Source organism: Oryctolagus cuniculus, chromosome 1, assembly GCF_051225735.1.
Source record: "Oryctolagus cuniculus isolate XC-2025 breed Fujian yellow rabbit chromosome 1, ASM5122573v1, whole genome shotgun sequence".
NCBI lineage: Eukaryota > Metazoa > Chordata > Mammalia > Lagomorpha > Leporidae > Oryctolagus > Oryctolagus cuniculus.
The window spans coordinates 3,993,079-4,006,637 of NC_142867.1; the positions used below are offsets into that span (position 1 = coordinate 3,993,079).

Genomic DNA, 13,559 nt, shown 5'->3' on the forward strand with positions numbered 1-13,559 from the left:
TCTCTGCTGTGGCCCGGGAGTGCAGTGGAGGATGGCCCAAGTCCTTGGGCCCTGCACCTGCATGGGAGACCAGGAGAAGCACCTGGCTCCTGGCTTCAGATCGGTGCAGCTCCGGCTGTTGGTGGCCACCTGGGAGTGAACCAGGGGATGGGAGACCTCTCTTTCTCTCTCTGCCTCTCCTCCTCTCTGTGTGTAACTCTGACTTTCAAATAAATACATAAAATTCTTAAAAATAAAAAATCTGCTGAGCAGATATTTTAAAAAAAGAGAGAGAGAGAGAGAGAGCCGGGGAGAGGCGGTCTTTAGGCCCCTCCTGGGTCCCTTGCCCACACTGTCGCCACTCTGAAAATTCTGAGAAAGGGACTGGACGTGAACTGACCCGTCTGAGGCCAGGCTCGGAGGTGCCGCACACATTTCCGGATCACCTGCTTTTCCTTGCCCAGCCCACCCAGGAGCAGCAATCAGATTGTTCAAGCCTAGCTGTGGAGGAGAAAGATGTAATCATGAACATGCCCTACTCCCTCTCGGCTGCAGGGAGCGGCTGAAGGCCTGGTAAGAGCCGTCCATGAGTTCGGGACAGTTGCTTTGCTTGGCCTGGGAACGGGCGAGGAGTGAAGGAACTTTGTGGAAATTTGCACAGGGCCATTAGGAAACCCTAACCTTGAAACAGATGCAATACTAACCAATTCACAATTTTGTCATCAGTAAAATTAGCCAGATTTCCTCAAAAAGGCCCTTCCAACTTCGAAATGATTTGGTCAGTGTGACTGAACGTGAGGTACAGTCGAGACTGACACCCGCTCCCGCTGTTCTGCAGTGCCTCCAGCGCACAGTAAGGTACACTGTACAGGTACACACAGTACACTGCACACACAGTACACTGTACAGGTGGCAGTCACATGGCCACCAGCAGAGAAAGCATGGACTGTACAGGCCAGTGCTAGGCGACTGCAGGCAGTCAATAAACACTTGTTGAACTGAAGAAAAGAAAAACATTAAAAGGAAAAAAAAAAAAACAAAACCAAGAAGAGATGGAAGAGGGGTACACTACTACAGATCCTATAGATATTAGAAAGACAATAAACGACTATTACGAACAACTACTCTTTGTGCCAAAATTTGACAACCCCAGTGAACAGAACCATTCTTTAAAGGAAACAACCTGTCAAAACATACACAAAAAGAAACAATCTCAATGTTTGTTTATAGTTGAATCAATTATTTTTTAGAAAACTGGGTCCAACAATGTATAAAAAATTATACGCCACAACCAGGTACTTATTCCATCAAAAAGCAGCTTACCACTATTCATCACAACAAAGGCTGAAGAAAAGCAGCACTGATTCCTAACAACAGACGCAGAAAAAGCAGCTGAGAGAGTCCAACAGTCACAGCGAAAACTCGGGACACCAGGACTAGAGGGGAGCTTCCTCAACTTCATACACAAACATCTGTAAGAGAACACCATGGCCAGGGCCGGCCCCACAGTCTCTTCATAATACGCCTTTCCATGAACTTTTTAAAGACCCCGGGACACATGTATTTAAGTTTCTTTGTGGGGCCAGCGCTGTGGCACAGCGGGTTAACATTAGATCCCCTATCTGAAACACCCGGATAAAAAACTGACGAAATATGCACGAGATTTATACAAGGAAAAGCATAAAACTGACGGTACTGGAGAAGAACAAAACAGATGGAGACGCTCCCCATGAACGGACAGGGAGACAACGCTGTCCAGTCAGTTCTACAGATTCCGTGGAATCCTGGTCACAACCTGCTGACACGGCTCATAAGAGGTAGTAACACACGGCCGGCGCCGCGGCTCACTAGGCTAATCCTCCGCCTAGCAGCGCCGGCACACCGGGTTCTAGTCCCGGTCGGGGCGCCGGATTCTGTCCCGGTTGCCCCTCTTCCAGGCCAGCTCTCTGCTGTGGCCAGGGAGTGCAGTGGAGGATGGCCCAGGTGCTTGGGCCCTGCACCCCATGGGAGACCCGGAAAAGCACCTGGCTCCTGGCTCCTGCCATCGGATCAGCGCGGTGCGCCGGCCGCAGCACGCCGGCCGCGGCGGCCATTGGAGGGTGAACCAACGGCAAAGGAAGACCTTTCTCTCTGTCTCTCTCTCTCACTGTCCACTCTGCCTGTCAAAAAAAAAAAAAAAAAAGAGGTAGTAACACACAAAGAACTCTTAAAATTCAGGAAGAAAATGCACAATCCAATTTTAAAAACGGGTAAAAGAAACAAACACACACCTCGCCCAAGACATACAGATGACGAGTGGGTGTCTGAAACCGTATCCGAGTCCTGTCGGTAGGAACACCACTACACACCTATTACAAGGGCCAAGCCCCAGAACACATCACCAGATCTGACAAGGATGTGCCACATGGCAACTCTCCTCAGTGCAGAGCAGTACAGCCACTAGAGAACACAGGCTGGCAGTTTCTCGTATTTTATGATCCAGCAACCACACTCAAAAGAACTGAATGCTTGGGGCTGGTGCTGTGGCTCAACAGGTTAACACCCTGCCCTGAAGCCCGGCATCCCATATGAGCTCCAGTTCAAGACCCAGATGCTCCACTTCCGATCCAGCTCCCTGCTGTGGCCTGGGAAAGCAGTAGAAGATGGCCCAAGTCCTTGGGCCCCTGCACCCACACCGGAGACCCAGAGGAAGCTCCTAGCTTCGGATCGGAGCAGCTCCGGCCACTGTGGCCAATTGGAGAGTGAACCAGTGGATGGAAGACCTCTCTCTTTCTCTTTGCCGCTCCTCTCTCTGTGTAACTCTAACTTTCAAACAAATAAATAAATCTTTAAAAAAATAAATCTTAAAAAAAAAAAAAAAAGAACTGAGTGTTTATGTCTTACAAAAACCTAAGCACGATGTTTGTAGCATCTTTATGCACAATCACCAACAGCAGGAAGCTACGCGTATGTCCTTCAGAACCACCATGAGCACACCTCACTACGTCCAGACAAGGGAACATCAGCACTCAAAGTCAATGAGCTGTCAAGACGGGAACTTGATGCATGTTACTAAGGAAAGAAGTCAACCTGAAGAGGATTTTGTCAAGCACACTATGGGACATCTGAGAAAAGGCACAAAAAAAAAAAAAAAAAAAAAAAACACAAAGAGAGACACACACAGTAAAAAGCTCGATGGTTGCCAGAGGTTAAGGAGAAGAGAGGAAGAGAGGTGGATGAGCAGGTGGAACACAAGATTCTCATCCGCTACAGTGGTGGACACATCATCAACATTTGTCAAAACCCGCAGAACGCACAGCACGATGATGCGGTAATCCTAATAAACTCTATTTTGTGTTTAGTTTCAGTTTAAAAGTGTTCTAGGAAATAAAGTTGATAAGCTTAAAAAATGGTTAAAATGTAAATTTTGTTATACGTGTTTTACCACCATTTCTACAAGATGTGCTACAGTGCAGCTTAGAAGTAACATCATTATCTCATTGCATGAAAAGACAAGACAGAAAGTGCTGGAGAAGTTTTCTTCCCACTGGCTAAACACTTGTATTCTACAAAGAAGAACAAAAGCCCTCAGCTGTAACTTAGCATTTTACTTCCTTCTGCACTGAACATCGTAGTTCCACAGCTTCTAAGAGCAAGGCACTTTATTATACCAAACTAAAAGCAAGCGGGATTGTTTGTGATGACAACAAAACCTAAAGCCAACTGAAACCATAGGAGTGAGTTCTGGTGTTCCACTGCACAAAGGGTGATCAAAATTAGCCGTACTGTATCCTGTAACTCAAAATAGCTGAGACAGGATTTCGAACTTTCTCACCACAAAGAAATGACGAATGTCTAGGAAGGACAACACCATGCGTATCCTGAGTTCTCTCTGCCTTTCAAGCAAATCAATAATTAAAAAAAAAAAAAAAGCATGGCTACACTGACCCCTTTTCATCTTCTAAGATGAAGATTACACACTCATCTTGAAGTCACAGCGTTTAAAACAACACGAGTAAGCATGTAAAGAACCAAGCACAGGACCAGCAGAGTGGTGTGGCAGGTTAGGCTGCCGCCTGCACGCACCGAGCTCCAGTCCCGGCTGCTCCACTTCCAATCCAGCTCCCTGCTACCGCTCCCGGGAAGCAACACAAGACGGCCCAAGTGCCTGGGTCCAGGGTCCTGGATTCAGCCTGCACCAGCCCTGGCCACCACTGCCACTTGTGGAGCAAACCAGCAGATGGAAGACACCGCTCCCCTTCATAAACAAATCTTTTTTAAAAATAAATCTTTAAAAAGAAAAGGAACCAAGCACAAACTGACAACAGTACACACTTAGCAAACAAAACGGGAAGAGACACCCATGTCAGGCAGGTGAGCAAATAAAGACTGCTGACGGCTTACACAGCCCAAAGTTAACAGACGCCGAGCAGCAGGAAACCGGGCGTGATGGTACAGTAATGGCAGGAGTGAGCACTCTAGGGCTTTCGTGTGACACAAACACGCCCAGCGATGTTAACTCTTAATCCCAACCCCGTGTCCCCTGTGATCCTGTCTCATTCTGTCCTTGTTACCCCAGAAGATTCTCATTTGCTGTTGGATAAAAAGTCACATTGCCAATGCATTTTGAATTCCGTGGCGCCAATGAAAACTAATAAGCAGGATTAACGGTGGCTACTCATTCTGTGTGCCTGGATCAACAGGGCTGCTCCTGCGGGCAGCAAACACCCTCACCCTGTGACAGAGCGCTCTGGCAGCAGCAGGGGCTTGCTTCAAGGCCCACCACCGCCCCCAGCCCACACGATACTATGTTTCCAATCGTCTCTTTTTCTTGTATTAGTCAAAGTAAGAAAAGGTTTAACACAGAGGAATAAAAACAAAACCAGTCCTTCTCTTAGGCAGTGCCCTGTACTACAAATGCTGATCTCCCCTCTCCTTTTCCTGAAGATATATCTGGCTCTTCATCTACTTTGATCCACATCCTTTTTTCAGATTGTTTTTTGTGTCCTGTGGCTTGGCTACAGTTACATTTAAAGTTCACATTAATGTTTTGTAGCAATCAAATGATTCCATTTCCAAGCAGGTACTTTTCCTCGAAATCTTTCCCATTTCTAGATATAAACATGAGCTCACTAATGTGAAGGAGTATAAAGTCTCTAAGAAATTCCTTCCTGACACAAAAACATGTCCTCTAAGAGGAGGGGGGAAGAAAGAATCACACTTACTGGCCATTAACATGACCAGAATCCTCTCCTGTGACTCTCAAATGTTTTCAAATACACTCAAAACATCTATCTGATACTTGGTTACCCAGAAGGAGCAATCCAAACTGGCAGAGAGCACCAGCAACCAAAAATAAGAGACCAGACTGGACACGATACGCAAAGCAGGGCTGACAAGAGCAAGGAGCAGCCTTCTCACAGCCCTCCATGCCCACCACAGGACGCACTGGAAGCTAAGGCACGAAGGAGATCGGTGTCGCTCTCTGGGGTCTGACGCACAGTGGCAGCTCAGTGAGCGCCCGCCAATAGCTGGGGCGTCTAGCAGTCCGCCTCACACTAGGTGAACACTGTGACCACAAAGCCAAAAATAACAAGCGGAATCAAGTTTTCAGAAACAAAAAACAGAGAAGTATGCAAACACTGGTATTACCTACAGACACACGATCAATACCATGGAAACAATACAAAAGATACACTCTGGGCTGGCACAGCGGCGTAGTGGGTAAAGCCATCACCTGCAGTGTCGGCATCCCATATGGGTGCCCAGTGTGAGTTCCAGCTACTCCACTTCCGATCCAACTACCTTGAATCAGCCTGAGAAAGCAGTGGAAGATGGTCCAACTCCTTGGACCCCTGCACCTATGTGGGAGACCCAGAAGAAGCTCTGGGCTCCTAGCTTAGGCCTGGCCCAGCCCCAGCCACTGTGGCCATTTGGGGAGTGAACCAATGGATGGAAGATCTCTCTCTTTCTCTGTAACTCTGCCTTCAAATAAATAAATAAATCTTTAAAAACAAAAAGAAGATACACTTTAAGGATAAGAGATTACCAACAAAGAACAAGCAGATGTAAAATAACTAAACAGACTTTATCAAAATGAACAAATAGTGAGTAAAATTAAACTCCATCAATGGATAAAATATCAAGCAGACATTGCTGAAAAAGGAATGGTCAAACCCAAAAGTGGAGCTGACAAAGCTACCCAGAAGCCGACACAGAGACGACAAAGATTAGAGAGAGCATGGCAGACGGAGTGAGGGGGGTCTGAGAAAGGTCTAAGCGGAGTACCAGAAAAGACATCCCTGAAAAAAGTAGGCGAGATGGCATCAAGGCAACACCGGCTAGGCCCAGTCACATATCTGACACTGAATCCCACATGGGCGCCAGTTCAAGTCCCTGCTGCTCTGCTTCCAATAGAGCTCCCTGTTAATGCACCCAGGAGAAGCACCAGATGATGGACCCTTACTACCCACGTGGGTAGGACCCAGATGGAGGTACCTGCTCCTGGCTTCAGCCCGGCCTAACCCAGGCCATTGGGACCATTAGGGAAGTGAACCAGCAGATGGAAGATCTGTCTCTCCCTCTCTCCGTCACTCTGCCTTTCCAATAAATAAATTGAATTTTTTTAAAAAAGCAATATTGGCTGAGAACCGTTTTTAGTGTATCAGTCATCAAACAGAGGAAGCATAAGAAATTACCACTCCTGGGCAGGGGCTTTTAACCCGCAGTCGAGACACACTGGGGCGCCTGGGATTATTCCAGCTTCCTGCCAATGCAGGTCCTGAGACACAGCAAGGACAACCCAAGTAAACTGAGCTCCTGAGAGCCACGTGAGAGACCAGGATTGTACTCTCAGCACCTGGACCCATCATTTGGAAAATGAACCAGCAGATGGGAGTGCTCCTCTGTGTGTTAAGTTAAAGGGGGGGAGGGGCCGGCACCGCAGCTCAATAGGCTAATCCTCTGCCAGTGGCACCAGCACCCCAGGTTCTAGTCCCGGTCAGGGCGCCGGATTCTGTCCCGGTTGCCCCTCTTCCAGGCCAGCTCTCTGCTGTGGCCCGGGAGTGCAGTGGAGGATGGCCCAAGTGCTTGGGCCCTGCACCCCATGGGAGACCAGGAGAAAGCACCTGGCTCCTGGCTTCGGATCAGCGCGATGCGCAGGTCGCAGCGCGCCAGCCATTGGAGGGTGAACCAACGGCAAAGGAAGACCTTTCTCTCTGTCTCTCTCTCTCTCTCACTGTCCACTCTGTCTGTCAAAAAAAAAGGGGGGGGGGGGGAAGAAGCGCTGTGGTGCAACAGGGTTGAAGCCCTCACATAAAGCGCTGGCAGCCCATATGGGTACCAGTTCTAGTCCCAGCTGCTCCTCTTCCGATCCAGCTCTCTGCTGTGGCCTGGGAAAGCAGTGGAGGATGCCCCAAGTGCTTGGGTCCCTGCACCCTCGTGGGAGACCAGGAAGAAGCTGCTGGCTCCTGGCTCAGATCGGCGCAGCTCCAGCCGTTGCGGCCATCTGGGGAGTGAACCAGTGGACGGAAGACCTCTCTCTCTCTCTCTCTCTCTCTCTCTGCAACTCTGTCATTCAAATAAATAAAATAATAAATAAATCTTTAGAAAAAAGAAAAGAGGCCGGCGCCGCAGCTCAATAGGCTAATCCTCCGCCTGCGGTGCCAGCCACCGGGTTCTAGTCCCAGTCGGGGTGACGGATTCTGTCCCGGTTGCCCCTCTTCCAGGCCAGCTCTCTGCTGTGGCCCAGGAGTGCAGTGGAGGATGGCCCAAGTGCTTGGGCCCTGCACCCCATGGGAGACCAGGAGAAGCACCTGGCTCCTGCCTTCGGTTCAGCGCGGTGAGCCAGCCACAGCACGCCGGCCGCGGTGGCCATTGGAGCGTGAACCAACGGCAAAGGAAGACCTTTCTCTCTGTCTCTCTATCCACTCTGCCTGTAAAAAAAAAAAAAAAAAAGAACTCTTTGAACTCTTTATATAAACAACTCTTAGTGGAAATGAATAAAGTAAAGTTTCAGAAAGGAAACACAGTTTGGAGTTAGAGACTTCTCACAGAGGGATGACTGACAGCCAACTTGCAGCTGACCTCAACAGTGACAGCGGACAAAGAAGGGACCACTTCAAAGTACTACGGGAAAACACCCATCTGTCTGTAACTGGCTAGCAGGCAACGCTGCCTTTCAAGAATGACAATATAAAAGTATGAACAGTGCCTGCTCTGTAGGATTTTATGAGCAGTAAAATGAAAATTAGGCACTAACATTCCAGGGTCTTCCTAAGAGTAAATAGATGAACTTTAGGCTCTATATTAAACATCAAGTGTGTAAGATTACTGACAAAAGTGTGTAATCTCTGTATCTGGATATGCACAGAAAGTAGGCAGGAATAAAGGGGAAAAAACACTATAATACGTAAGATTAGCATAAACAGAAAAGAAAGCCAAGTTAGAAAGCACAAAATAGGATAGTAGAAATAAACCAAATATTTGTCCTATTCATTAGTTTAGAGTCAAATTAGAAATGACAATGTCACCACTAATTCCAAAATTCTGAACTTACAGGCACAAAGCAAAACGAACTACAAGGTTTGAGAAAACAGCCACCACCATACAAGGCTTTTAATACTCCTCTCTCCCCTCTGTCACCAACAAGCAAGCAGACAGAAGCAGTTAAGGATATTAGCTTACGTGTTAATGCAATAACAAATCTATCCCTAGTCTCAAAATCCAAAATGCTCCCAAAACCTGAAACTTCACATGACACAAAAAATTTCAAATTTTGGAGTTTTGTTTTTTTGTTTGTTTGTTTTTTTTGACAGGCAGAGTGGACAGTGAGAGAGAGAGAGAGAGACAGAGAGAAAGGTCTTCCTTTGCCGTTGGTTCACCCTCCAATGGCCGTCGCGGCCGGCGCACCGCGCTGATCCGAAGGCAGGAGCCAGGTGCTTCTCCTGGTCTCCCATGGGGTGCAGGGCCCAAGCACTTGGGCCATCCTCCACTGCACTCCCGGGCCACAGCAGAGAGCTGGCCTGGAAGAGGGGCAACCAGGACAGAATCCAGCGTCCCGACCGGGACTAGAACCCGGTGTGCTGGCGCCGCAGGCGGAGGATTAGCCTAGTGAGCCACGGTGCCGGCCGGAGTTTGTATTTTCAGACTAGGTATGTGCAAAATCCATCCACATATTCCACAATCTGAAACCTTTCTGGTCCCAAGCATGCTGGTGAGGGGCATCAGCTGTAACGTGTCTCACCCGGACACCGGAAACGCTCTCTTTAAACACACAGCCAATGCTGATGAGCATCTGTCACTAACCGGACACCATCTGAACAAGCCTCAACAAACTTCCAAGAATCAAAATCACACCAGACCAGATTTTTTTTTAAAGATTTATTTATTTATATGAAAGGCAGTTACAGAGAGGCAGAGGCAGCGGGGGGGGTGGGGGGTGTTTATCTTCCATCTGCTGGTTCACTCCCCAGATGGATACAATGGCTGGAGCTGCGCCCATCCAAAGCCAGGAGCCAGGAGCTTCTTTCAGGTCTCCGACACGGGTGCAGGGCCCAAGGACTTGGGCCATCCTCCACTGCTTTCCCAGGCCACAGCAGAGGGCTGGATCAAAAATGGAGCAGCCAGGACTTGAACTGGCACCCATATTGTATACTGGCACTGCATAAGGCGGCTTTACCCATTGTGCCACAGCGCTGGCCAGAGACCATATTTTATTGACACAATGTTAAACAAACAAATCAACAGCAAAAATTTCAGAAGAGATACACACTGAGATTATTCAATGTGTATTCTAGAAATCTAATAAAAACCTGTAAATATTCATAACTGAAAGACAAGAATCTGTATACCCAAACTTAGGGGTGCTGCTAAAATGGTACTTAAAACACAAATTACTGCTTTATTTAGATATACATGTATATCTAAAAAAGATAAAAGGCTGAGAATAGCTCTTTAAGATATTAAACATTAACATGATTAATTACAAATATAGTAGAGATTCAAAGGATATGTTAGAATTTTCTGGTTATATATTTGAAAACACAAATAAACTTTCAATACTAATTATCAAATATGACTCAAGAAAAGACTGTAATGAACCTATAAATATTAAAACAATCAAATATATAATTTAAAAATCTGAAATAGATAATACCCAGGCCCTGATGGTTTTATAGGCAAATTCTAACTAAACCTTCAAAGAACAGATTAATTCCAATTTAATATAAACTTTCTAGGGGAACAAAAATGAGGAAATAAAACTCTCTATATATCTCCCCCCCAACTCTTTCAAATAAATAAATCTTTTAAAAAATAAAAATAAAAAAAGCGGGGGGGGCGGGGGCGCCCAGCATTGTGGTGCAGCTAGTAAAGCCACCGCCCGACCACCTGCGTGCAACACCAGTGCCCACCGGCTGCTCCACGTCTGAGGCAGCTCCCTAAGGGCCTGGGGAAGCAGTGGAGGATGGCCCAAGTGCTCGGGCCCCTGCACCGTGTGGAAGTGCTCCCGGCTCCTGGCTTCAGCCTAGCCCAGCCTGGGCCACTGAGGCCATCTGGGGAGTGAACCAGTGGACAGAAGATCTGTCTCTCCCTCTCTCTCCATAACTCTTTCAAGTAAACAAGTACATCTTTAAAAAATAATTAAATAAAAATTTAAACGGTAAAAAAAGATACAAATTGTAAAGACATTTGTCACACATATAACAAATAAAAGATTATTAATCAGAATATACAGAATTCCTCCAAGTAAGAAAAACCCTAACAGACAATAGAAAAGAAAAAGGCGGCAGCACACACAGGCATTTCACAAATGAGGAAATCCAAATGGCCAAGAAAATTCAAAAAGATGCTCAACCTCATTAGTAATCAGAGAAAAGAACATTGAAACCAGTCAAAAGCAAGTAGCAACAATGGGGAAAGGGGCTCCTTTTTAAGAGTTACTTATTTATCTGAAAGGCTGATTGACGGGGGAGGGGGCGGGAATCCTCCATCCACGGTTCACTCCCCACATGCCCACAACAGCAGAGGCTAGGCCAAGCCAAAGCCGGAGCCCAGAGTCTCCCATGTACGTGCACAGGGCCAAGCACAAGCTCGGGTCATCCCCTGCTCCTTCCCAGGCACGTCGGCAGGGAGCTCAGTCTCAAGTGGAGCAGTCAATATGGGATGCAGACTGGCAGTTCAGCCCGCTGTGCCAGTGGGCAAAGGATCTCAACAGGCTGCTCTCCAAAGATATACAAATAATCAATAAGCTATTAAAAAAGGTAATCAATATGCAAACAGTCAACAAGCTACACAAAAAGAGGTTAACCAGCATTAGTTAACAGGGTAGAGTAAATCAAAACCATGATGAGGTCAACCTTCACAACCCCTAGATAAGTAAAAACTGAAAACAAAGGGGTTAGGATCGGAGCTGCTATATAACCGGTAAAGGTGCCACCTGCGGTGCCAGAACCCTATATGGGCGCAGGTTCAAGTCCCAGCTGCTCCACTCCATCCAGCTCCCCAATGCACCTGGGAAGCAATGGAGGATGGCCCAGGTGCTCCCAAGAGTCATGTGGGAGGCCCACAAGAAGTTCCTAGTCCTGGCTTCAGACTGGGACATTTGGAGAGTGAACAAATGGATAGAAACTCTCTCCAACTCTGCCTTTCAAATAAATAAATCTTACACACACACCAAAGGGCAGGAGTTGTGGTATAGGCAGGGAAGCCACTACTCGGGACAGGTGCATCTCATATTAGAGTGCCAGCTCCAGTCCCAGTTCAAGTGCCAGCTACTGCGATCAAGCCTCCTGCTGCACCCTGGGAGACAACAGACGCTGGCTCAAGCTCTTGGGCCCCCACCACCCATGAGAGACCCAGATGAAGTTCTGGGCTCCTCGCTTCAGCCTGGCCTCGCTCTGCCAATGCAGGCATCTGGGAAGTAAACCAGCTTCCATCACTTTGCCTTTTCAAATAAATATTAAAAAAAAAAAAAGGTAACTTTGTTTTGGTGCAAAAATATATAATTCTTCCATAATCCACATTTTCCATGAACTATTTGAAGCCTCCCCTCGTACTTGGCCTTCAGATTACTTATAATCCCTAATACAGTGTAAACACCAAGTAAATAGTTAGGGAATAATGACCCAGAAAAAAGTCTGTCTGTGTTCAGTACGTATGTAATGTGTGTACTTGTTTTCCAAACCAACCCCACCCCACACTTGGCTGCACTGTGGCTGTGGACCCTTGGATGTGGAAGGCCGATGCCCACGTCCTCACCAGCCTCAACTGTGTCCAAAGCCCGGCTTCTGTAGCAGCACGCCCTCCTGCAGGAGCCCACCCGTTCTCCAGGATGGGACGCAGAGCAAAGGAGACATTCAGACTGACTAAGCGCACACGGCAACATGAGCGACCCTCCCACCTGCGACGCCATCTCCCACTCCCCTGACCTCCCTTGCAGTGTCATTCCTGCCTGGGAAACCACAAGCCCAGAGAAACAAAGTACTGTCCACTGTCTCCAGCAACAAGCCAACTGGGTGTCTGCACGGTGGCCCAGGCCCCCTGCCCGCAGCACCCTTGTCTGTCGTGCCTTCTCCTCTCACCCGACCAGCCAATGCCCCCCATTCTCACTGACTTCTTGCATTTCACTGAGAAAAAGTGAAGGGACCTCCACACGCTCCGTGTCCCATCTCCCCTCTCTCGCCAAGGGATCCCGACTCCCCACAGGGCACCGAAGCACCGACGCAGCCCACAGTGAGCTGCCCGCTCCTTGCAGAATCACCTCTCACCAACACTCCAGCGTGATGGTTTCCCCCACCTCAACAAAACCTCCAGAGTCACAAACCTTCCCTCATCTTTGTGGCAAGTCCCTGCTGTCCCTGTCTGCCGTTCCCTTCTCCCTGCATGCGGACGGGTCTTGCTGAGGGGCCCATGACCTCCTGCTGCACAGCCGGAGGACAAGTGCTGGCCCTCACCTCCCAGGACCTCAGGCAGCGGCCTCAGCAGGAGTCCCCGCGCCCACCACCTGCTACTGTCCCTTCCCCCCTCCCCGGGGTCTCACCTTTCAGTGCCCTCTCTCAACCATGTCAGCATGATTCCCATTTCCACCTGCAGCCCAGAGGTCCCCCAGAACTCCAAGTGTCTTAACCCCACCTACAGATCTAAAAGCTTCAGAACTGAACATGTCCAAACCACAGCCCTGGATCTGCCCCTCCCAGTCTCCCCTTTCTTCCTAACTGGCAACTCCCATTGCAAAATCCCCCCAAATCCCTGATATCATCCTTCACTCTTCCACACACCTACATTCAGTCTGCCAGCAAATCCTGCCTGCCTGCTCTCCTTCTAAGAACACAGAACCCAGGCCGGTGCTGTGGCACAGCCGGTAAGCCCACCGCCTGCAGTGCCAGCATCCTACGTGAGCACCGGTTCTAGTTCCGACTGCTCCACTTCCGATCCAGCTCCCTGCTATTACTGGGAAAGCAGTGCAAGATGGCCCAAATGTCTGGGCCCTGCACCCACGTGAGAGACCCAGAAGTAGCTCCAGCCATTGCTGCTATTTGGGGAGTGAACCAGCAGATGGAAGACTTCTCTCTCTTTGCCTCTCTGTAACTCTTTCAAATAAA

The 13,559-nt window shown here is 48.2% G+C and overlaps 1 protein-coding gene across 36 annotated transcripts in view; it reads right to left on the minus strand.

Moving 5' to 3' along the window:
* The window catches only part of PPP6R3 (protein phosphatase 6 regulatory subunit 3), a 134,734-nt gene that overhangs the window by 114,052 nt on the left and 7,123 nt on the right, over positions 1-13,559 (minus strand). The gene's annotated exons all lie outside the window — the stretch shown is intronic.